The sequence below is a fragment of the Alligator sinensis genome, unplaced genomic scaffold (genome assembly GCF_000455745.1).
Source record: "Alligator sinensis unplaced genomic scaffold, ASM45574v1 scaffold239_1, whole genome shotgun sequence".
Taxonomy (NCBI): domain Eukaryota; kingdom Metazoa; phylum Chordata; order Crocodylia; family Alligatoridae; genus Alligator; species Alligator sinensis.
In genome coordinates this window covers 319,326-343,092 of record NW_005842788.1, presented here as the reverse complement: position 1 = coordinate 343,092, position 23,767 = coordinate 319,326, and positions in this window count along the sequence as shown.

The following is a 23,767-nucleotide window of genomic DNA, read 5'->3' as shown; positions in this document are numbered from 1 at the left end:
CCTTTGTAGCAATTTTTGAAGCATAAAGACATATTCTTGCTTTGCTCTAAAAGAAAGAGAAACACATAGTTTTTCAAGCAGTTCATAAAAATCCACGTGTGGGTGTCACACTGTATGGCCAGGGGACTGGTATGACCTCTGGGAGACCAGGTGCTAGTCCTTGCTTCTCAGTGACCTTTTACCCAGACCACTTGCAATCACAGAATCGTAGAAAATGATTTTATTCCAGAAGACCAGGTTAACCTCCCCTCCTTCCTTCCACCACCACCCAATCCTTCTATTTTATTGTTTTACCGGGTGCATTTACATGAGATGCATTACTGTGCATTAGACTAATTTAGTGCACAGTAAAGTATGACCATCTACATGTGTGCAGCAATTACTGTGCAGTATATTAGTCTAAGGTGCCATTTTCTAGTACCTGCAGATACAGGTACTAGAAATCGGTTAATTAAAGTATTGTGCCAAAGCACATGTGTAGACACTGACTGGGAACAAATTGTTCCCGGTCAGCCTAGGAAGCAGGGGGCCACAGGGGCAGGGAGAGCTGTCCCAGGTCTGCAAGATGCTGCCTCCTAGCTATGTAGAGATCGGGAGGGGTCCCAATCTCCATGTGGCTGGGAGACAGCTGCCTGGCAGCCAGGACAGATCTCCCCAACTCTGCAGAGCTTGGAACCAGCCCCTGTGCTCCCTGCCAGCCTGAGGCTGGCATCCAGGGGATCCTGGAGCTCTTCCTGGCTGCTCCAGAGGGGCAGAGCAGGGCAGGAGCAACCCTAGACTGAACTGCTCCTATTGGGAGCAAATTTGCTCCCATCAGGCACATGTTCAGATGTGTGGCAAAGTGTAACACGCCACATTAATTGTACATGTAGACCCACCCACTGTTGCCAATCCCTTGTAGTATATGAATATTCTTCCACTTGAATAGGACTGTACTATCTGTAGCAACACTGAGAGCTCTGTAGAAGATGGGCTATCATTTCTTGTATGTTTGGTCTATACTTAGCAGAACAGGACAACAAGCTTGACTTTTGGGTGCTCCAGAGAGATCAGTGTTAAAGAACAACAACAATGACAGCACATTACTGCTATATAGCCACTGTCCTTCCATTCTTGGTTCTGCCCTTTCAAATGATTTTGTAAAGTAGGCTGGAAACTGTTTTTTTGTTTCCTGAAATAAGATTTAACTTTTTTGTTGTGGTTGAAAACAGAACTGTTTCACTTTGAACATGTTGCCTTGGTGTCTCATCCTCCTGTTCACTCTGGACAAGGCCCCATAGTCATGGGATATGTCTCCCCTGATGAGCCACAGTCTCCTTTTGGGAAGAAGGAAAGGAATGTATCATTGAAGTGTGTAGCCATACTGCATCACAAGAGATGAAGTCCCATTGGAAAGTTGGGTTTGTAGAGGAAAAAGGAAATATGAGGAACTACAATTATCACGTCTTGAAAATGGTTTAATAGCCCAGCCCAATAGAAAATCAACATTTTCTGCAGAAACTAGGCACATTAAAAAAAAAATCATTTAGTCAAAGGCCCAATTATCAAGAAAAAAGGGTTTTTGGAGAAGATTTCCTATCAGCCATATGCCTTATTGCATGTGTTGACAATATTCTTTTAAAAGCCATCATCAATATCTTAATATGAGAGAGAGATGTAATCTGAGAAATAGGCCTTCTCTTTCCTTCACAACAGGAAAAAGAAGGATGTTGTTGTCTCTTTTGATTTCTCCAAAATGTGTTTTATGTAATAAATAGCTGATCAATGCAGGTATGACTTTCAATTTTTTTGCTTGGAAACATCAATCGATAAACATTGCTGACGCTCCTCTCTTCAAGATTTAATTCACTGTGGATCTTACAAAAGTTGAACTATACTACAACCATGTCTATTTTCTTTGAAACTGCATTTTAATTTGCATTGAAACAGATGCCAGGTGCTTTGCAGGCCTCAGTTCCACAATTCATGATCAGGTTTTTTCTTCAACAAGAAGAAAACTATCTTATCCTTCTCAACCTATTTTGCCCCACTCCCAACATCACGATATTGCAGTTATAATTCTATATGTTTATGCACTGACTGTTCGGGATGTGCCAGACAGCGTTCCCTCTAAGCTTTGTGGTGTGTGCAGGCATGCAGGTGCACCTAGCAGCACAGCATGAGTGTGCCTGCGCAGCTGTGCATACCTCACATGCCATGCGGCTTAGAGGGAACGCTGGTGCCAGGATAGCAGCACATCACCATGGTTATTTTCCTGACCACTGACTAAATTAACAAGTTTGGATGAAATAAAGGAATGTTGCAACCTACTTCCACACTTAAGCTCTACCATGGCTTCGTGAGAAGAATGAACGACCTTCTCACTGTGTGTATCTACGTGAGACACTTTACTGTGAAGTAGCATAGTTTACTGCACAGTAAGCATGTACGTCTACACGTGCATATGCTTACTGCACGGTAAACCTTGCTAATCATGAGTAAATTTGTTACCTGCAAATGCAAGTAGCAAATTTACTCATTAGTAGTTACTGTGCAGTAGTGCTCATGTAGACACCTGACTGGGAGCAGAATTGCTCCCAGTTAGCTGGCCACCAGGTGGTGGAAAATTGCTCCCTGCCCCCGGGAGCTGCTTGCTGCTGAGGCAGGCTCTGCTACTGGAGCCTAGGGAGGTACTATGTCCCTCTGCCCCAGTAGGAGGGAGCTCTAAGCCCCCTGCTTCGACATTGTGATCCAGGAGAGGGGGGCGCTGGGACATCCTTATCTCCCAGAGCCAGCTCCATGGTCCCAGGGCTCAGGTTGGGAGATCCTTATGACCCAGTTCCAGCTCTGTGGTCATGGGTCTGGCACTGGGAGATACTTATTTCCCATCCTGAGTCTTGCAGTCAGTGCTCAGTCTGAGAGATAAGGATCTCCCAGCAGTGGCCCCATGACCATGGAGCTGGCACTGGGAGATCCTGATCAGGGAGGCAGGGCTGAGAGCTTCCTACTGGCAGGGTAGGGGGACATTGTCCCAGTCCTAGCAGTAGGCAGCCCCCCATGGGCAGAGAACAATGTCTCAGCCTTGGCCAGGAGACAGCACCCAGGGGGAGCCTAGATCTCCCTCTGGTGGTGGCAGGGGCCCATTGCAGGGCTGCAGGCATGGGAGTTGTTTGATGTTAGGAGCTGCAAATCTGCTACCACATCCCTGCATGTGTACATGCCTGCCTGGGAGCATTTACTTGCAAGTAAACTGATCTTAGATTGAATGCATGTGTACATGCACCCACTGTCAAGCAATCTGCTGTTTAGCTGGCTGTGTACACATGAATTCTATAGCTTCTCATGAGGCTGTTGAAAATAGAATCTGATTAAAAGAGACTTGGAAAAGAAGAGTCTGGGCCCAGTGGCTTGCTACTGAGGGTTTCATGAGCATCTCTTCATTTTGTGACAGGCCTCCAACTGCTAATGAGGGGCAAATCCTTAACCATGTCACAACCAGGTGGGAAAGGTATCTTTAGAATAGATAGAGGCAGGAAATATATTCAGGGGAAATGGGGATTTCAGAGGGAAGGCAAATAGCAGCAGTGCTCATTCCTATCAACTTCCAAAAAAACAGACAAAGGTGGCTACTTCACATGGATTCTGGTAATGTAATTAATATTTTAGGCATTTGAAGATTTCAAGTATACAGAATGTACAGACCAGAGGAAGGAAGTGGCTTCCAGCAGCCAGTCCTAGGTATGGGACAGGAGGGGTTTAGGGAGTGCCCCTAGCATGTGCTGCTAGTGGAGGGGTATGATGATTCTGGATTCCTCTCTGTACTGTAGTCCATATAAGAGGAGCTAGAATATCTCCTTACTCCTCAATGCTTGGACAATCCAGACAATCCAGTCCCTTCGCATCATGGTGCTGCCATCTGGGTATAAATCAGAGTAACTTCCCAAGACCTCTGCAATAAATACAACTCAAGTATATCCACAAATGCTTCCTCTACTTCACTGTCCCACATGTCACACAAAGGCCTTTCTGTCCAGGACATCATTCCCAGGGCTTTTCCCTTCTGCTGCAGTAGGCTGTGGCACGCATCATGGTATGTCCCCTCTGTTATGGAAACCTCTTCTGTTGTACCTTCTGGAAACCACAGCAACCATGCCCATGTCTCTGCAGCCCTTGCCTGTCCTGGTGTCATTGAAGGGCAGCAAGTTAACATCTCCTCTTGCTCCGGGTCTGTTCAGCAATGGGGAACCAGGAGCTAGAGAAAACCAGAAGGAAAGGAATAGATAGAGCTCTACACATCAGGGTCAAACAACCTGCTTTTTTACCAACACGCACACAAAAGGCCAGTCAGGGCTTCTGGACCCTCTTGTTCTTTGGAGGGCAGTGATATGCAGTGATCAGAGCCACAGGGAATATGAGTTGGGATGTCATGGTTCTATTCCCACTAACCCATGTCCCATCAAGGAACCATAGCTTTGACTGACACCACAACCCTCCTTGCCATCAACAACCTCCCTAAACCTGGAAAGGAGTTTGCAGACTGAAAGAGGAAGGAAGGAAGGAAGGAACAAATGAAGATTTTGGATTCAGCCTCTTGTTCTTCACACCCTAGTGAGACAAGACTGCCCCACAAGCCCTCCCTCCCCAATCCAGTCTCACTGAATTTGCACCCTCTTTGTCCATGGAAGCAGAGGATCAGAGACTCCAAGAAGGAACTCTAGCAACTGCCTGTCTGTAGGACTTTTCACCCTCAGATACTCTGTGTGTCATTGGCCATCAAGGAATAACTGCAGTGTAATCCACCCCAGAGTCCAGCCTACCCGGACTGGCTGCCTGGTGTGTCTGTGTCCCTTGGTCATCATGGGCCAGGGCTTTGTGGCACAATAGTCAAAGCCAGGTCCCATTTGCACCATTACACTTGTGACATCAAAGGCTCCCTCAGCCAATGCTCAGCCTCTCTCATCAGTTCATTTTGCATGCTGCTATGTAATTGGCTTGGAAAAGCCAGCAGAGCCATTTAAGAGGCAGGTATGCGGCAGAGTAGTCAGAGGTAGTGAGTGTCACATTGTCCTTACAAGGAATAGCTTCAGCCCAAGCCTAGAGTACAGGCTGGCAAAGCTGATTGCAACACCTTCCTCCCTTCTTAAAGCCAGCTTACATGATTTTCATGAAATTAAAGTATGCATCTAGAGAGCTGGTCTCTAGAACAATTTTATCCAAGAGCTGTTCCTGGTTCAGCTCATCATTGGAAAGGCATGAACAGGTATTGTTTGTAGACATACCGCAGAAACAGCGACCCTAGAGGTATCACAGATAATTAGTGTCTATCCTGTGCTGGAGTCTTGTTGATGGTGTGTGTGTGTGTGTGTGTGTGTGTGTGTGTGTGTGTGTGTCCCTGGCTCCCCTGTGAGTGTGCATAGATTTATACATTTCATAGTCATTAGGGCTAATCAATCATTAGGGCATAGTCCCAGTCAAGCATCTATATGAGCACTATGGCACCATTACTAATGCCAAATAAATTTTATACTTGGATTTGCAGGTAGCAAATTTACTCGGTATTAGGGAGGTTTATTGTGAAGTAAACATGTGCACGTGTAGACGTACATGCTTACTTCGCGGTAAACTATGCTAATGTGAAGCTAAGCATCTTGTGCAGACAAGCCCTGTGAACTGAAACCCTTAGCTAGTACAAGCTGTGGCCCAATATCAGTGCAAGTCTCTCATGTCACAAATAATACAATTATAACAACAAACATAAGAACATAAAAATTACATACATTACCATGAAATGATGCTAGTGAAATCACAGTGTAGTATTAGTGGATATAAGGTGGTGGCAACATTTCTAGCAGATCTCTCCTCCTCTTGAAACCAAGAGAAGAACTTGTATCGCCTACACATGACATTTTCCAAGAGGATAAAATGTATGTAAAAGTTACTGATGACATTATTATAGAAGTTTGCTTCTTTCGTTGTCAGGTGGAAGTCTGTGGCCTCTTCAGGTACAGGAAGGAGCAATCCACTTGTTTTTCAGGCATCAATCATGCCCAAACCCTTCAAATCTTGTCTTCTCCTTGTTTCAGTCACCACCACCTTTGAAGGTAAATTGTCCTGGAGCTGGTATTTTGCAAAGCGGAACACCAGTGTCTGCAGCCATGGCTCATAACTGTTTTCATGGGGAGCTTGCACTGAATTTGTTTTTAGGGCTGCTGGATACCAAGAACATTTGAGAATTCAGACATGTGAGACCCACATGGTGAAGTAAGGCTGAGACACCAAGGACAGACCATGGCTCTTTCAGCTTGTGCCACTGAATCATCCCCATTTCCTTCACCCTTCAAAGAAGCAGCTTGTGCTGTGCAGGATCAGTCTCCATGGTTAGAGTACAGTCAGACTAGAAGTCAGCCCTCAGGAGTTCCTTCCCTGGCCTGGGAAGACAGAGATGGTGTGGTAGGTGGAGAGTGATTCAGCAGTCACAGCCAGGTAGCTCTCTTTCTGGCTTTGTGGGAAGCTGGCTGCAGTGTTAGCAGCAGATGGTTTTGTCAAGGGATTCAATATCAGCGTGCTTTCTCCAGAAGTAAAAATGTGTTCCATAGTCATGCCATGCCTACTCCTCCCTCTGCCTGGGCCAGGACTGAAGTGTCCTGACTCTAACCCTTCTAAGGGAAGCATAAATCAAGGAACCTGTAATTAAGATAGTTTGACAGAGGCAGAGCCATAGGAGCAGCTTAGAGGATACAATTCTAAGCTGTACTACCAGTGGTGTATTATGACTAGTGAAGTGCATCTTAATGTCCTATTATTGGGGTAGGAAAGGAGGGGGTGATGCAAACAAACTTTACTGAGCCATCACAGGAGTTTCTGGCATGACCTCTTGATTTGAGGCAGGATGTACTGTTGGTTTGGTTGATGTTTTCCATCTAATGCCTAAACAACAAAGCTGATGAGCAAGCTAAGAAAGAAGTATGCAATGGTATGTTTCCTTTGTAAAGTAAAACTTCAAGCCTAATAGGAGACTGGGACATATGTGTCATGGCCTCAAGTCAGTAGGTGGAAGAGAATCTGCTTGGAACTTGCATTAGAAGCTGGAGAAACTATGGCAAGTAAAAGAATAACTTAATCTTAGAGCTGGAAATAACTTATTGGCTTGATCTTAAAGCCACCACTAGAGCCCTTGTAAAGTAAGGTTTGAGGTTCAGTTTCAGCTGAACACAGGCAGTGACTTCTTGAGCATCACTTGATGATTACTCTACACAAATCAGATTGCTCATTCCCTACGGTAATTGCCACTATATGCATTATATATCCACATCAATACTGCAGCTCACCTAATGAGGCCCTAGCATCTGGACTCATTAGCAGTATGAAATGAGCATTTTCTTGGGCAGGTGCAGCAACAGTGAGAGCTCTTGTGCACAGCCTGAGAAATCAGAATCCAAACAAAATGTGCGCTCACAGAGTGGGGAGAATGAATGGCATTATCTCCACAGAACAATTGCTAACATAACATGCTGGGCTTACACAGGCCTGGAGCCTAGAACTTTAACTGTAATGCTAGAATAAGATGCTGTTGCTCAGTGGCCTAAGTCAAAGCAACTTAAAGGATCACTTGCAGGATGAATATTAATGACAGTAACCTATCAAAACATGGATGAACTATGCTGAAATGTTTATGGCAGATTGAATATCAAATCCCACTGGATCCTGAGCTGAGAAACAGTCTTACCAATGACATCACTGTGGAAAGATAGCAGTGGTACCAAGGTCAGGGATGGAAGACAGTCTCTAGGCAGAGGTAAATGAGATCTGTCTGTGAATTGCATATCAGAGATGCAACGGACAGTGACCCAGTGGATGCTGAAGGAGACCTAGAGGTGTCCTAGACTTGGGAAAGATCCCTGGTTTGCAGGTATATTAAGTTATATCACCAGCAGCCAGCCCAGCAAATGTACATCTCAGTAACACATCCATTTCAAGAAGCAGGGAAGGGACAGGACTAGACAGGACTGGAAGGAACTGTAGGTTTCATGGAATTCAATCATCTACCAGTGCAGGCAACCATAGCATACATGAGGGATTGGGATGCTGGCCACAGCTAAAAGTCAGGGGTGTTGAATGGGTATGCTGATGTTCCTACTGCTACTTATAAAATACAGAGCTTCCTGGCTAGAGGGTCTTGTTCATCATATTGATTACCATGTTTAGGGTCAGGAAAGAATTTTAACCCAGGGTGAGATTGGTGCAGACTCTGGGGCTTTACCTTTCTCTATAGTGTGGTTCATGGTCCTTTTTCTAGGAACTTCTGAGCACATATTAACCAACTATACCACTGGCACTGCAGCAACAGGGTATTGGTATTATCCTCAACTCCTCTGTTTTTACCTATAGCACAATGTAGGGTGTTCTTGGTGTTTCAGGCATTATATCTTGTACACTAGAGATAACTGGGATTCCTTGGGTTAACAATTGCCTGTAAACATAGGGATGCAGGGCACTGGACGTGGTGATATAGGAGGTCTCCTCCTGTTTTCTGTTCTTTTATACACCCTTTTATATGCTCATCAAGCTCCAACATAAAACTAGTTAGATCATTTGTCCAACAAAATCCCCTTGAGACTCTTCTAAGGTCCAAGCAAATTTTTATTACTAAATTTTTATTGCTAGACATTTTATTGATAGATATTGTTACAATTTTGCCTTTTAATCTAAATAATACTTTCCCCTCAATCCCTCCTCTCCTTTGCTCAGGGATTTATTTAGAAATAGCAGCCATGGCCCCTCCCAGCCATGGTTTTGCCAGCTAAACAAGCCCGTTTCTTCTAGTCTTTCTCCTCTGACAGGCTCCTCATTCTCTGATCATCCTGTTTGTTCTTCTCTATACTTTTTAAAATCTGAGTTAATCTTTTTCAAATGTGGATCATCAGGATTGTGCACAGTATTCTAACTGAGGGCTCACCTTTTTGCATAGTACAACATCCATACATCCTTGTCTTAACTGGAAACACCTAATCTGATGTTCCTAGGAGGGTAGAGCTATGGGACCTTATAGATGAGAGGATGAAGCTCTCCTAGGCTCTGTGGATTAGCGTGTTGAGCTCTCCTGAGTTCTACACAAGAGAGGGTAGTGCTCTCCTGTCCTGGGTAAGAAGGTAAAAGTATCTTGGGTTCTCTGGGTGGAGTTCTCTAGGGCAGTGGTTCTCAACCTCTTTTGTACCAGGACCCATTTGTCTTGACCCAGTGCCCCTCACTCCCAACCCACTGCACCCCCCCGTGCTCAGGCCCCAGTGTGGGGGGGTAGGAGATGTGTATGTGGGGCAGGGGACAGCCCAAGAAGCCCCTAGAAGTCCCCTGCGGGCTGGAACTCTGCCAGCCAGCAAGGGAACAGCCACTGTTTCCCAAGTTTTTTCTCCTTTAGAGGAGAATCCATTTTTAAAGTTTGTTCATCCATTTTTGTTCATGACCCTTTCATATATGCTTTTGGGTTATGACCCATGGGTTGAGAAATGCTGCTCTAGGGCTCTTTGCTTCAGGGGCATGAATACTGCCTGCATCCTCTTTAACAGAGAGTAGAGATCTGGGTTCTCTGTTCCAGGGGCATGAAATTCTTCTGGGTTCCCAAGGGTAGGAATGTAGAGCTCTGCTGGGTTTTACTTGCATCAGTTTACATCACGCTACATAAAGCTTAGGGATCACCTGTATGGAGAGTCTGAGTGGCTTAGGGAGAGACCTATGGCCACACAGACCTATGGCCTTTCCCCCCTGCTCTCCCTTGCCTGCTGTCTCCTTCAAGGTCCCATGTTGATTCTCTTCCTGTGTCAAGCTGGTCTTAGATCCATGACCCAATGGCACTTTTAATGTTCCATCCAGCCCTTTTTATTCCTTCCTGTCTAACAGGTCACACAAAAGTATGCTCCCTCCACGGCATTACTTCTAGGGTACTTTGCTTTCCAATACCCCAGGCTGGATGTTTCACAGTAAATTCTCATTGTCCTCTTTTCTGGGAATCATGATAACCATTTCAGCATCCTCATAGTGCACAACTATATTGGGATCATTAGACCAGGGCAAGTTACACCCCACCTTTTCTCCCTATCAGTAAAAGAGAACCCAAAGTTACACAGAGACTGGAGTGACAATCCCACATCAAGATCAAGAGATCCTGCTTTTCTTCCAATCCCGATACTGTGAGCTGGGATTGGAGCATGGGAGTCAGAGGTACAGCCTCTGAATCAGAACTTCCTAGACCCTAAATGCTGGAGGCTGAAAGTGGGAGAGGAACAATGGAAAAAAACAAACAAACTAGTCATACTCTGTTCACTCTCTCTTTCAGCATCCACTCTTTGTCACTGTGTGACCAAGATGAGTGGTTTGTGTCTCTTCCTGTGGTCTGTGGAGGGGGTAATACACAGTTGGTTAGAGGTAGAATGAATGAGGAGTTAGGGCTCCAGGCTTCCAGCCCTGGTAAGTAGCAACCCATGGAGCAGGCAGAGTTGTGATTTATACCACAAATCACACTACCCATCGTGAACAAGTTTCCCCAACCTATTATAAGAGGAAAACCCTGGGAAAGTACCAAAAGATTGGATTAGTATGGGATTAGATAGATGAATAAGTAAATAGATAAATTCTACATTAAGCCCTTCTGTTCTTTGCCACTAATCTTAGCCTGGTGAGACAGACTGCCCACCTCCTTCTTTCCTTCCTGTCCCTTCCTCTCCAAGGTCAGTCTGATTCTGAAATTGCCACCTCTTTTTCCTACCAAATCAGCAGGTCAAACACCCGACCAGAATAAGTCCCACTACCTACCCTTCTGCAGGCACCTTGTATTCCTCACTCCACAGCCTCTTGGCCATCAAGGAGCAGCTGCAGTGTGATCCAGCCTGGGATCCAACCCACCCAGACTGGCTGCCTGGAGTGTCCCTCTACTTTGGTCAGCATGGACCAGGGCTTGTGACTCAGTAGCCAAAACCAGCTCATAGGTTTGAGGGGGGATTATGACATCAAAGCTCCCTCAGCCAACCCTCAGTCTCTTTCTCTAGTTATTTGCATGCCACCATCTTCTTGGCTGACATGTATCAGAAGAGGTTTGCAAAGGGAAGGAAGACATGGGACTGGATGGACCAGCAAAGCAGGTGCTAAGATGTCCCTCAGCATCAGTCCAAAAGTAGTATGAGACTTTCCTCTCCTGAAGCTGTGATCAGGTTCTTCCAGCTGTTCAATCTCGACAGAGTCATAATTAATTACAATGAATCAGCTAATTAATTATTTAAATACATTTTAGCCTCCCACGCACTCACTTTCATCTCCAGCCCAGTTGAATCATGTTTCCTTAAGCCTCCTCACATCCGTCCCACATAAGAACAAAAGAGCATAAGAACTCCCATTTCCTAGGTCAGACCATAGGTTCATCTTTTCCACTATCCTGTGTCACATAGTAGCAGAGAGGTTTCTGAAAGGGAGAGAGAACTGGATGTGGTCAAGGCTTTTCCACTGTTTCTCTCTCACTTGCAGCCTCCAGCATTTATGGTCTAGGAAGTTCTGATTCAGAGGCTGTGCCCCTAACTCCCATGCTCAACATCCACTAATGCACCTTTCCTCCAATAATTTATCCAATCCCTTTTTGAATCTGGCTAAGCTATCAGTTTCCATAGCATCTGGTGGTAATGCAGTTATTATTGCCTCTGCAACTGTGCCATTAAACCATGCTAGTGTGGCAGGCTTACCAATAGCTTCCTGGCGTATCTGGGCTCAGAGAATCTTAAAAAAGCCTTCAATCTGGTATCCCATGATCACCTCTTGGCAAAACTGGCTAACTGTGGCCTCAATGACACCACGATCCGCTGGTTGGGGAATTGGCTCCTCAGTAGGACCCAGAGGGTGGTAGTTGACGGAAGTCAGTCGTCATGGTGCCCTGTGACCAGTGGGGTCCCTCAAGGCTTTCCTAGGGCTTTTTAACATGTTCATCAGCGATGTAGACCATCACAGGAACTTTTTAACATGTTCATCAGCGATGTAGACATTGGTGTCAGAAGCGGGCTGGCCAAGTTTGCTAACGACACCAAACTCTGGGGTAAAGCATCCACACCTGAGGACAGGAGGGCCAAGGACCACTCACTCTGGACCCTGGAGTTGTAAGTTGGTGGGGAAAAGGATTCCCACAGGGGAGTGGAAATTCCTCCTGTTAAGTAATGGGCTGCTGGAGGGGAGGTCTCAGGGGAGAGGGCCCCTTTGAGTTTATAGGCTTCATAGGGGTTTGTGGAAGGCCCAAGGACATTAGGGTTTTCCCCTCCCACTAGTCAGTGGGATGCAATCAAGGCCTTAGGAACAGCCTGGGGCTTTGGGGACTTTTGAAGAGTCAAGTTTATTGTTTATGCGCTTTATATTTTGTGAGAGAGCACGTCATATTTTTGTAACACGTCTCATATTTTGTGTATTTTTATACTTTTATATTGGTAGTTTAATAGAGTATAAAGAGAACTCTTAGCTGGGGCTCTGCTGGGACCCTTTCCTTGATGCTTACCTGTACTTACCTGTTGCTTACTTGTTTCAGATCAACTGGTTAACCATGTATTGTTCGATGCTTCTTGAGGTGGTGTAATCTTTCAGCCTTCATTTGCAGAATATAATGCTATATGACAATGTATATTTGAGTATATATGTTCCTCAATATCTATTTCTTTAGATTCTGTATATATTAATAAATTTGTACATAGTTAAGTATTCCTTGTCGTGGCCTGACTCTATAGGGAATAGAGGGACCTGGTTTGTATTTGCAGATCCCTCTCACAGCACTCCTACCTAGCCACCCATCCGTTCTATTTGGAGAGGGGAGCACATACTGGGTGCACCCAGGTTACACTAGCTTTTTTTTGGCCTGCTTTCTTTTCCTTTTCTTTTTGCTTTAAATTGTGGTATGCATTTGCTCTGTGCCTCTAGTATGGGGCTCTTAAGTAGGTCCCATGCTACTTGCACCTCCTTAGGGGCCCCTTTTAACTTCTGTCTAACTAGCTTCCTCATTTTGGTGTAGCCTGTCTTTTTAAAATGAGAGGTTACTGTGGGAGATTTTGTTCTTGTCTCCCCTCCTACATGGAGGTCAACCCCATTTGCATTGTAGTCACTATTGCAGGGTGGCTCAGTAACACTTAGCCTTTCCAACAAATTCTGTGCACTACTTAGGACTAGGTCAGTCCTGCATAAACCTCTCTGCTTCTCTTCCTATGTCAGGGAGTCTCACACTTCTGTTCCACTATGGGGTTGTAGAGGGTGAAGGTAGCTGACTAGCTCATTGCTCACAGGAAAGGGGAAGGAAGGAAGCTTGCTGCCCTGTACTGTGGGCCTCTTTTCTTCCCATCTCCAGAAATGGGAATAACTGTGCCCTCTACCCCAAAATCATCTTGAGTCTTGAGGGAGGAAGGGGAAGAACTTTGCTTCCTGGTACAGCTGTAATGGTGTCCCCCTTCCCTTACTGAAGATGCAGGTAAGCCTACAGTGGGGGACAAAGGAGGTGTAGGGCTCACCTACACAGATACACAAGGAGCAGAACAGTCAGCTGGGTGTTTGGTGCCTTCTCAGAGGATGGAGAAGCAACAGAGGAGAGGGCTATAGAAACAAATAAGGTGGTGAGTAACTGTATCTCTGGGGCCAAGGAGGAGATGCTCATGGTGAAGAGCAGCAGGTCTGAAAGCAGCTTGGTGAGTTATTAGTACTGAGCTGCAGCAGATCACAGCCTGCCCTGAGGGGTGTCACTTTCCAGCCACCCAGGGTGTCTCCAGCACTGGCCAAATGATGGGATGCAATGTAATTGCCAGAGTGGCCACTGCTGTATGCTTTTCACTGGCCCAGTGAATGTGTGATGTCTGTGCCAGTGCTAAGATTCAGCAGTCACAGAGACTGAGGGCCAGGCATTCCCAAACACTGTCTTTGATCTGTCTGGCACTGCCATCTCTCCCTGCTGTGGGGCTTATTACGTGGAGGGAAGAGACATCCTCCTTCTCCTCCCCACACCTTCCTGTGAGCTCCATGATGGTTTGTCATGGTGACAAAGCTAATGCCTTAGGCTCCCGCTGTTCATAGAGCTTGTGATGCTGAGGATATATTGGGAGGACACCCATCATTTTTAGAAATAAAATCGTTTGTGGGTTTCCTATAGAGGCCTAATAAACAGCTGGAAGTGGATTGACAATGAGTGAAGAGAGGGCTGCTATGGAGCCATTGCAGATAAACTTTCTCAGCTTTTACATCAGGGACTTGAATACATGTTTGCTTTTAGCTAAGTGTTCAGGCAGGATAGTACTATTGCACTGTTAATGTCCATGCCCTTCCACAGATTGAAACAATCAGCAGACTAATGTCTGAGAAACAGATTTGTCAGTCCAAAGGAAGGAGCCCTGTTTCCCAAGGGATGGGAGTAGCTTTTTCTACATGGAGACAGAATATGCTACTTGTTGTGTTACTGTCTCATGTGCAGAGATCTCTCAAGAGTATTGTATTAAAGTGGCACTCTGTAGCCTGGTCCTGTTTAGCATTGCATGGGCACGTAGAGCAAAGGACAGTCTCTGCCCTGAAGAACTTATTATCTAGTGACTTAAGACAGACTGAGGATATATTACTTGCCCCATTGTACAGATGGGAGTCTGAGACATGGGTCCTGGAAAATGTCATGACCTCTAACTCCCCTTGCAGGAGTTAGGTGTGAAAATACCTTTGATGATCTGAGTGACTGACCAAGGTAACAAGAAAGAAACTAGCAGAGCTGGGCACTGAACGCAGGTTTTCTAAGATCCCCATGTCAGTGCTGCAGCCACAAGGCAAGCCTTTCCTTCTGCACCTGTAGGTTCTCCTGTTGAATCTGAACTTTTTTAGTGGGGAGGAGAAAGGAGCGGGGTACGACGGGGTAGGACTTTGGTTACTCACCCTTATAGTTGCGATATTTGTGTCAAATTTGGCTGAGCTCCCCGACTGCACACTCACCAGGCTGCCCAGCTTGTGATGAAGACCTTATCAGCAAAGGAACTACCCATGAAAGCATAGCAGTACATGATGCAGCCACACTCAGAGGAACCACTGAAGAACAGCTTCATAAAATCAACTGGAATTTGTAACTCCCAAATTGTCACATTTAAAATACTTTTGGGACAACCGTCTTCCACATATAAGCAGAGTGCTGACCTGGATATGTAAGTAGCCTGAAATAGTAGCTCTGAAAGGTACAAACTGTCCTGTTTACTTTGATGAACTCTGTCACTCATAGTCAGATGGAGAGAGAGCTCCTAGGGAAGAAAGAGAACTAGAGGATCCTTGGGCAGCAAGGTTATGTGGGAGATTCATTCCTCTCCTCCCTGGCCAGGAGGAAAGACTGCTGTCCTGAATGAGGTGTAGCAATGATGGGAACAGTAGGTACACTTGGCCCTATATTCCTTCCCCCAGCCAGTATCCATGATCACCTGGGCATCTTCAAATAAAATATGATGGAGCATTGATCATTTGTGAAAAGTGAAAAGTTGAATGAATTCAGGGGATAGGAACATCAACTGCTTCCAGGCAGATGTTGGTGGAGGTCAGGTTGATTCTTTGCTGGAAATCTCCTCAGATTGTGCCAGTAGCATAACTGAGAGGAGGGAGGAGGGGAGTGGGATACCAGCCCTGGATGCTGACTTAGAGTGCCAAAATGACACTCTCCTAACCCCAAGAAGTCTGCCACTTCAGGTGCAGCTCTGTGCAGCCCTGTGCTGCCCCGCCATAGTAGCCAGACTGGCACAGCCCTGCAACACAGTTGTGTATCTATCTTCTGTGGCTGGGGGTTAAGAACATAACCCTCTGACAGATTCTTCTACATGCAAGGCAGAGCCTGTACCCAGTGGTGTGTTTTGCAGGGGAGGGAGTGAATGGGGTGGCAGAAAAGGCCCCCAGGGAGGTTCTGCCATGGGGATGCAACAGGGAACAGGGTGTGGCTTCTACTACAGGAAATCAGAAGAGATGATTATAATGGTTCCTTTCAGCCCATAAAATCTTTGAACTAACACAGCGCTGAGTGTCAGGACACATGAACAGCTAATTCATGGCACTAGGCTGGCTACTGTGTCAGCTTTCAATGTAATTCCCATTGCCCTTCCCCTCCCCATTGCCTGACCTGCACATCACAGATTCAGACCCCAGAACCCACAATGCAGGGGAGTAAGCAGCCTGCTCTTGCTTGGGCTTATACACAGGCATCTCAAAACTCCCAGCATCTCCATTTATATTTGCTGTTTGTTACTGATACAGGTCCCAGGTGGTAAGTTGTCATAGCTCTATTGATTTCAAGCAAGCAGCACAGCTTTAAGAAAGCTAAAGAAGTGCCTTTATTGATGCTTGTGGAGACATGGTGGTTTGCCTCCTCTGAACAAGTGCCTGATTATCTTTAGACATGATGACAACTTATTGACATTATCACTAGCTTCTCCTCTCTCCACGCATGCAAAAGGTAATGCTGATGTTGTTCTGCAACTAAAACTATGGAGCAGAACCCTTGATACCTAGCTTCTGATTATAAAGATTAGAGCTAGTTTTCATGTGAGGTCTCTGCCTTGGAGCTAGTATCTGTACTGATGCCTTAGGGCTGCTCCCTTCCCTGATGACCATCTTTCTTAAAAGCCTCTTGACCCTCCAGCAGCAGTCCAGTCCATCCTGTGAGTCTGTTCTTAGCAGCAGAGCTAAGATAGAGCTTCCCCTGGTCCTCCATATTCTACAGTGAGTTCATAACAAGCCAGGTCAAAAGGGTTTAAACACAGGATATCCACTGGCATCTGACTTCCAGCTCCTCCATAACCCATGTCCTGTCTCTACTCTTCTTCATCAGCATCAAGCCAAGAAGGAGAAACAAATAGTGGGAAAACTTACTCCTAGAAGGGGTCAAGAAAAGCCCTTCTAGGAATTTGTCTGCTTGTTACTTCTCTCTCCTACATTTGCTGTGAAGCTTGCAATACGATAGCATGAATATGGGGAAGAGCTGCTCATGTGGTTTTGGCTAGTTAGTGGTAACTCTCAGTATTGTGCTGAACTGGCAGTATAGGCATGACCTAGATTATGCCTGACAAGGTCTTTTTTTTAGGTATACATCTGCATGATCAGTTAACTGAACAGTCTAAATAGATATGGATCCTATACAAAGAAGATGGAAAGTGCAAATAATACTGAATGTAATCAACTCACTATATGCTTAGTAAGAAGGAAGTTTATGAAGTCTGGCTGGTAGAAAAATGTTTCTGACCTTCAGGAAACTCCAAAACTTTGAATTTTATTTTTACCCCTAATGGAGGCAAAATGCTGAAGTCAAATTTGTCCATGACATCTTAGAAAAGTATTTTTGTTTCAACTACATTAAATTACTTAATTTTGACATTATAATTCATAACCAGATAATTAACGTGATTAAGTTGTAATGAAACATTTTAACCTTGCCAAAAGAAGATATTCTCACTTCATCAAAACAAGCCATTTCAACAATTTCCCATGCAAATTTCAATGAGCGTGTCCCCACAGAACGCTTAAAAATTATCAGGTCAGCACTTTGTTGAAAAACTGCTCCATTGGAAAATTCTTGGCCAGCTTTGTTATTAGTTGTTTGGACAGCAGCCACTTGTGAAAATAGAGACAATATGTTATTGACACCCACAGGTCTAAAAATGATGCTAACGACTAAAAACACCAATATGAACCTGGTGGGAAGATGACTCATAACATCTTGATCGGATTTGCTCCACTACCTGAAATAATGAATGGATGATAAGAATGGAGGAGCCGGATAGCAGTAACACAGCTGCTTGTTCCATCAAGCAGGTAAAACAGTGTTAAAGTGTTTAGTGATTATCTACTTACGCCTCCACCATTAGATTTGTTTTTCTTCTTTGTTTTGTTGCTTCGGAAACAGGATGACGTTATCTCATTCACTTCATAGGCAAAAAGGCCTCCCTAGATGGGCTACTCTATCCTCCTGCATAACACAGAACTTCAAGCCAGTTGAGGACCCTTGCCTCCAAGCATAGGGTGATCTGTTTCTCCTCCAAAATAACCTCCCAGCTTGCTGCTCTTATATTCACATTTTGGTTGATAAGAGAGGATTTGAGCCTGAGCTCCCTTGCACACAGCACAGCCTACTCTACAAAGTGTACACTTGACCAAGAAAGGATGGCTCAGTGAGTAGAGCACTTGATGGCCAACCTAGTTTCAGTTCTTGTCCTGCAGCAAGACTCCTATGAGATCCTCGAATAGCCCATTACAGAGAGCTCCTAAAGGTATGCAGGCATCATAGTGCTAGATCCTAAGCCTTAAGATAAATGCTTAGATTCCTCTGCAGTGAATGGGAAGATTTAGACATGCCAGCAATAGAGCCAGAATCACATGGCATTCAGTACAAGCTTGCTATCTTAGTATTTACCTGGCTCTTCAGCTGAGTGTTCAAAACTACGCTAACTCAATGTGTCCACAGCTACCCTGCTATGAAGACCCAAGCTTGCTCAGGTGCTGCCAACCCAAACTACAATCCTACCTTCAACAACAGCTTCAATACACCCTGTTTTTGTGAGGTTCCAAGAAACTAGTTAAGTTCACAACCCCCTTTTTTTCTTGTATTCTATAACTATCACCTTTGTCTACCTAACTGAAAGCCAGCATTATATTTTGAGGCAGAGGAAAACTCTCATAAAAGAAAAGTGGAACATAACAACCTCACATACCGTGGTCTGTCCTCCATGTTATGGGATGGCTTGTTGCAAGAGCCATTTGGCAAACAGACTGGAACAGGGTCAGGGCCATAGATTTTGCATCATCCAGAGTGCTTGCGTCAGGATTGGGCATCCTTTTGAAAGAGTTGTTCTAACTCGCCCATAATTCATTTAGCTCCTTGCAGAAAATACTGGGCCAAGTTTCAAGGCCTGTGTGATGGAGCAGGTCAGACTAGATTATGATAATGCCCAGTCTGGCCTTCAGATCTTTGGATTGATGAATCTATAAAGATAGAATTTGCTTTTTCCATTAGCCATTTCCTGTTTTTTGCAATGCTAGGACAGCAAGAGTCCATTTGTTTTCAAGCAGGCATCTAAGCAGGCTGTAACAAGACCTCATTAAATTATATAGATAATCCTTTTGGGAATATTTTTATGATTAAATACATCAATTTCTGTTTGTTGTAATCCAGGGAGTCCATTTGTTTGTTTTGGCAAGTATTTTGACACCACAAGGGGCATGTGAAAATATTTTGTGGACCATAAAACTTGTGTGTAATATTTGCATTGGGATGACTTGCCTTGAAGTGAATTAGGCATAATTGGTTATGTGCTATTTATTATTTTCAATTTTATTTAAACTGAATATTGCCCAATCCAGTGACAATGTGATGTAACTGGGAAGCCCAAGCATATAAAAAGAAAACTGGATAGCCTATAGCTGAACAGTTGGAATTTCCTGTGTCTCCTGTGTGGGGAGTAGAGACTACAAAAAACACTCCTACTTATGCAGTCCACATCACCCTGACCTCTGAGCACTTCACCTTGGGGCCAGAGTAAAGACCTCCTTTGATAGAGTTGTATATGGATCTTTTTCCAGGAGTATTCATTTCAGCCACAGGACCAAATCTCAGACAGGGAAGTCATGGATATAAACATCTTTACACCAGTTTCCATCAGTCAGTATCTGCCTTTTAACATTTGACTGGGAGCTTCTGTAGTTTAAGACTAGACCTCAGGATTCCACAGCTGATTAAGCTCCACACAAAATTTTTGTTTCAGCCAAACATATTCCCACTAAGCAGATATTATGTCAGTGCTGTCCCTATAAAGCAACAGCTCATTATCTTTTACTGCTTTTTTGCTAACTCTGTTGCCTGGGAGACATTTCAACTCAAAAAGACTATCTTCATTAAATGTAATATAGTTAGCTACAGAATCACTGATCTTGACTCCATAGTTAAGGTTGAGCCAGAAGTTGAAAGTTGAAAGAGAGTTTCAAAATCTTTATTTAATGGAGGAAACATAATTAAGCTACCAAACTAATGAATCCTAGAAAGTAAACTTTGAATAGTCTCTGACCTTTCCATGGTGTTTCAACACCAACTGGGCTAATACAGGAGGAGATATTAGCCCAGTTGATGTTATATGATGGCTTAGCTCCATGGCTTAGCTCTATCATCTTCTGAAGAGGATCTAGTGCTGTATATATCAACTCACTCTCATTCCATGTGATTATGGTGAAGTCAGTAATGTTAATGCAGAGTGATGTGCATGGAATGTGTGGCAATCGGATGGAACTACATCTATTGGTACAGGAGCATGAGGACTCTCTGCTAGGATTTTGCTGTAAGCTGTGAGTGGTTGAGGAAACCAAAGAAAAGATTGCTTTCTGGTATCTGGCAGGAGAGAAGTGTCAGGATGCACTATACAACATATTATGTGCCAAGGGGGAATGGAAATAATTGCAAGAGATATTTCTCTCAACTTGTTGTTTTCATGCTTTTGGGAATTGTGAGTTGGTACAATGTGCTTCAGTGCAATCTTAATTGGCACTAAAAGCAGTGCAGTGTGTGCACGCATATGTGTGTACATGCATTCATATGTATACATTCATAAATGTCACATCAGCAAGCATATCAAGAACTCTATTTTGCAAATAACAACAAACATCAGGGATGGTGTGAATTGCCTGCTATTTAATAAACAGCCAAACCCTGCTCTCAGGTCTAGCATACTAAATCCTCTGACTTCCATGATGGTGATTTACAATGGTGATGCTAAGAGCAGGACCTCATGTGCAGGGTGAATGTTATGCTTATGAAAGTTGTAAAGCCTGTTTATAAAGATGAGATCATTGTTTCTATAGTAATGAATGTATTTGGACTGGGGTGGGCTGGGGGAGGAGGAGAAGGAAGTGGGATTAAAACAACTAAGGAAGTAAAGTTCTAAGCTAACAAAGTAGGATGGTTGAACAGTTTTCATGGTCATTTGCATCTCTCTCTCATCACTTTCTTACTCAAAACTACAACAATCTCCCAGTAAGGCAACCTTTGTTGTACTCTTACCATTATATTGTCAATGCAGGATATTACTAACAAAAAGGTGTGCCTGATTGGTAAATATAAGGGGCCAGATCTTCAGCTGCAATGAACTGGCTTAGCTTCATGATCTTCTGAAGAAGATCCAGTGCTATATATATTACCATGAACTTATATATTAATATTATTATTAAAACCATGGTGGGCTGACTGAGGAAGGATTTGAGGATCTGTCCCTGTATATATAAATGGACAGATCTGTGCATTTTATGTAGAGGAGCCACTGAAGAGAAGACCATCTCAAAGGTGCCCGTGTGTCTGAAGGGCTCAAAGCTTATTAAAAAAACCCAAAAACTAAATGTTAAGAACTGAATTTTTCAAAAGCACCTAGGCACCTTAAGATGTGTATAGGCATCTAATAGGATTTTCAAAAGTGCTTAAGCAAGTTAGATACCTAATTCCCTTGTCAGATGTCCAGATTATGTATAGTTGTCTGTTTTGGGATGAACCAAAAGCTTACACTTGACTCTCCTGAACCATATGTGACAGGTACTGAAGGAAAGAGTGGTAGGCAGAGTGAGTCCTAGAAGAAAAGGAAAAGAAATCTTGAGGTAGTAGTAAAGACCTATGCTTTCTTAGGTACTTTTGAAAATTTCCCTGGATACCTATCTCTATTTTTATGTGCCTAAATCCCTCTGAAAATATGGTCCTATATCATTTCTGAAAATGGGACCTGGGTTTCTAAGTCACTAAGTTGATTCCCAGAAGTCTGCCCAGAGTCCCTCATAAATATCAAAATGGACTCCAAACCTCTTATCTTTCTGTTTGTTACACACTATAGCACACTGTGTTTTGCCATCAGATCCATGGGATGAAATGAAGCAATCAAATGCGAAGTTCAGCAGTAATGATAGCTGTTTTCAGAATTGGCAGTGCTATGTGGTGTCATGGACCAAACACTCCAAAAGGCTCTATTCAGCTTTTTTGCTGTACAATGCACAGATTTATTACCTTTATTGACTTTCAAGATGTTTACACTAGGAACATTCATCTGTCAAAGCTGTCTGCTCTATTCACAATCCTTCTTTATGGTTTCAGAACCACAGACAGCAACACTAAAACTTTCTGTTAAAGATCACCTAAACCTTTTGTTAGCCATTGTTGCTAAATAAAGGGAGGCTGGAATAACCAATGTGCCCTGCATGCTCAAAACTGTTGCAGCCACTGAGCAATATGTGCCAGCACTCAAGTGTTCCAACTCCATGGCCAGAGTTTTCCAAATGGGTGCAGGAAGGAGTGAACTGAACCTGGCCTTATAACCTGTGCCAAACCCCTAAGGCCCTGAAATCACAGGAAGCTGAGAGCACTTAACACATTGGAAGAGGTGCTCAGCCTATCCTAAGAACAGGCAATTCTGAGCTAATGCATATCCTTGTATAGATCCCAACCCAACTCCCAGTGCCGGTAGTGGGATTTATTTTTTTGCCTTTGACTTCAATTGTGTATTGGAGTTAGCCATGGAAAGCTGACTGACGATATAGTAAATGTGAATAAACTCTTCATATTCACTGAAGCACTGAAATGATCTTGGGGTGTCTTTTATAGCTATCTGCTTTGCTTGGTCTTATTTACCAATCTCAAGAAGGCACGTGGCTTCATTATAATGTCTGTGGCTTCATTACAAGGTATGTGGCTGCTGCAGCTCACAACCTAATGAATTGAGCTTTGCAAAGCTTGTGAGGCAGTGCTGTGACCCTCATTTCACATAACAGTGGGCTGAAGCACAAGGAGACTTAGAGACTGACTGTGCCACAGCAGCAGCATGTCTCTGTGAAGATGGATGGAGTTCGTGGGTGGTGGCAGCAAGTCTCTCAGTACAAGAATGACAGTCTTCCAGTAAACAGGGAAGTCAACAGTGAGTCTGGAGATAACTGAAGAGACAATCATGTCCCCCATGTAAGTCCATGTCTAAGGTTTCCAGTAATCTATTTTACTTTCCCCTGTTGCCATTCACCCATCATCATAGGACTTGCTATTGAAGGAAGATGCCTATGCATGTCTTCTTTTAATATGGGGAAACTGTTGCACAACTACACGCTACTTCATAGGCAGGAAACCTTAATCTGATGGCAAGGAAAACCTAGACAGCAGGAGGTTTCTATTCTGCTGCAGCTGTCATCTGTCTTTGCAGATGACTGTCTTTGTGAAGCATTCCTTCTTCATCTGCCTGTTAGTGAGGACTTTTATTCTTATTTTTGTTTTGTATTGGATTGTTTCTGGGCAGAGTGCACACCCATATGAATGTGAAGATCGATGCTAGACCCAGAGAGATTGCTTCAGGCTCAACCCCAGCACCTGATAACAATCCCTCTGTCTTCGGTGGGCCTGAGAAGTGGCCACTGGGGAAGAGCCTGGAGGAATTTCCCTGGTTAAATTGGGGTCTGGAGTATGCCAGTATAGTCATGTGGGTGGGTACCAGCCACTCCAGCAGTATAGACAGTCCCTAAAGGTTTGTCTGTACCAATTCCACAGAACTCCTTAGGTTTTGTGCTCTCAAGCAGTCCTGGCTCATTTTAGAAATGAGGGAATAAACCTGCTCTACCCTTCCTTTTGAGATCCTCGTCTCTAGCATGGCTAAAGAGGGGCAGTGGAGAGCACCCTCAAGATAAATTTACTGCTTAATGTTTGGGGTGGACACAGGCAGGGCAGGACATGTTTATGACTTGCTCCAAGTCATGCAGAGTATCTATAGCAGAGTTGGAAATG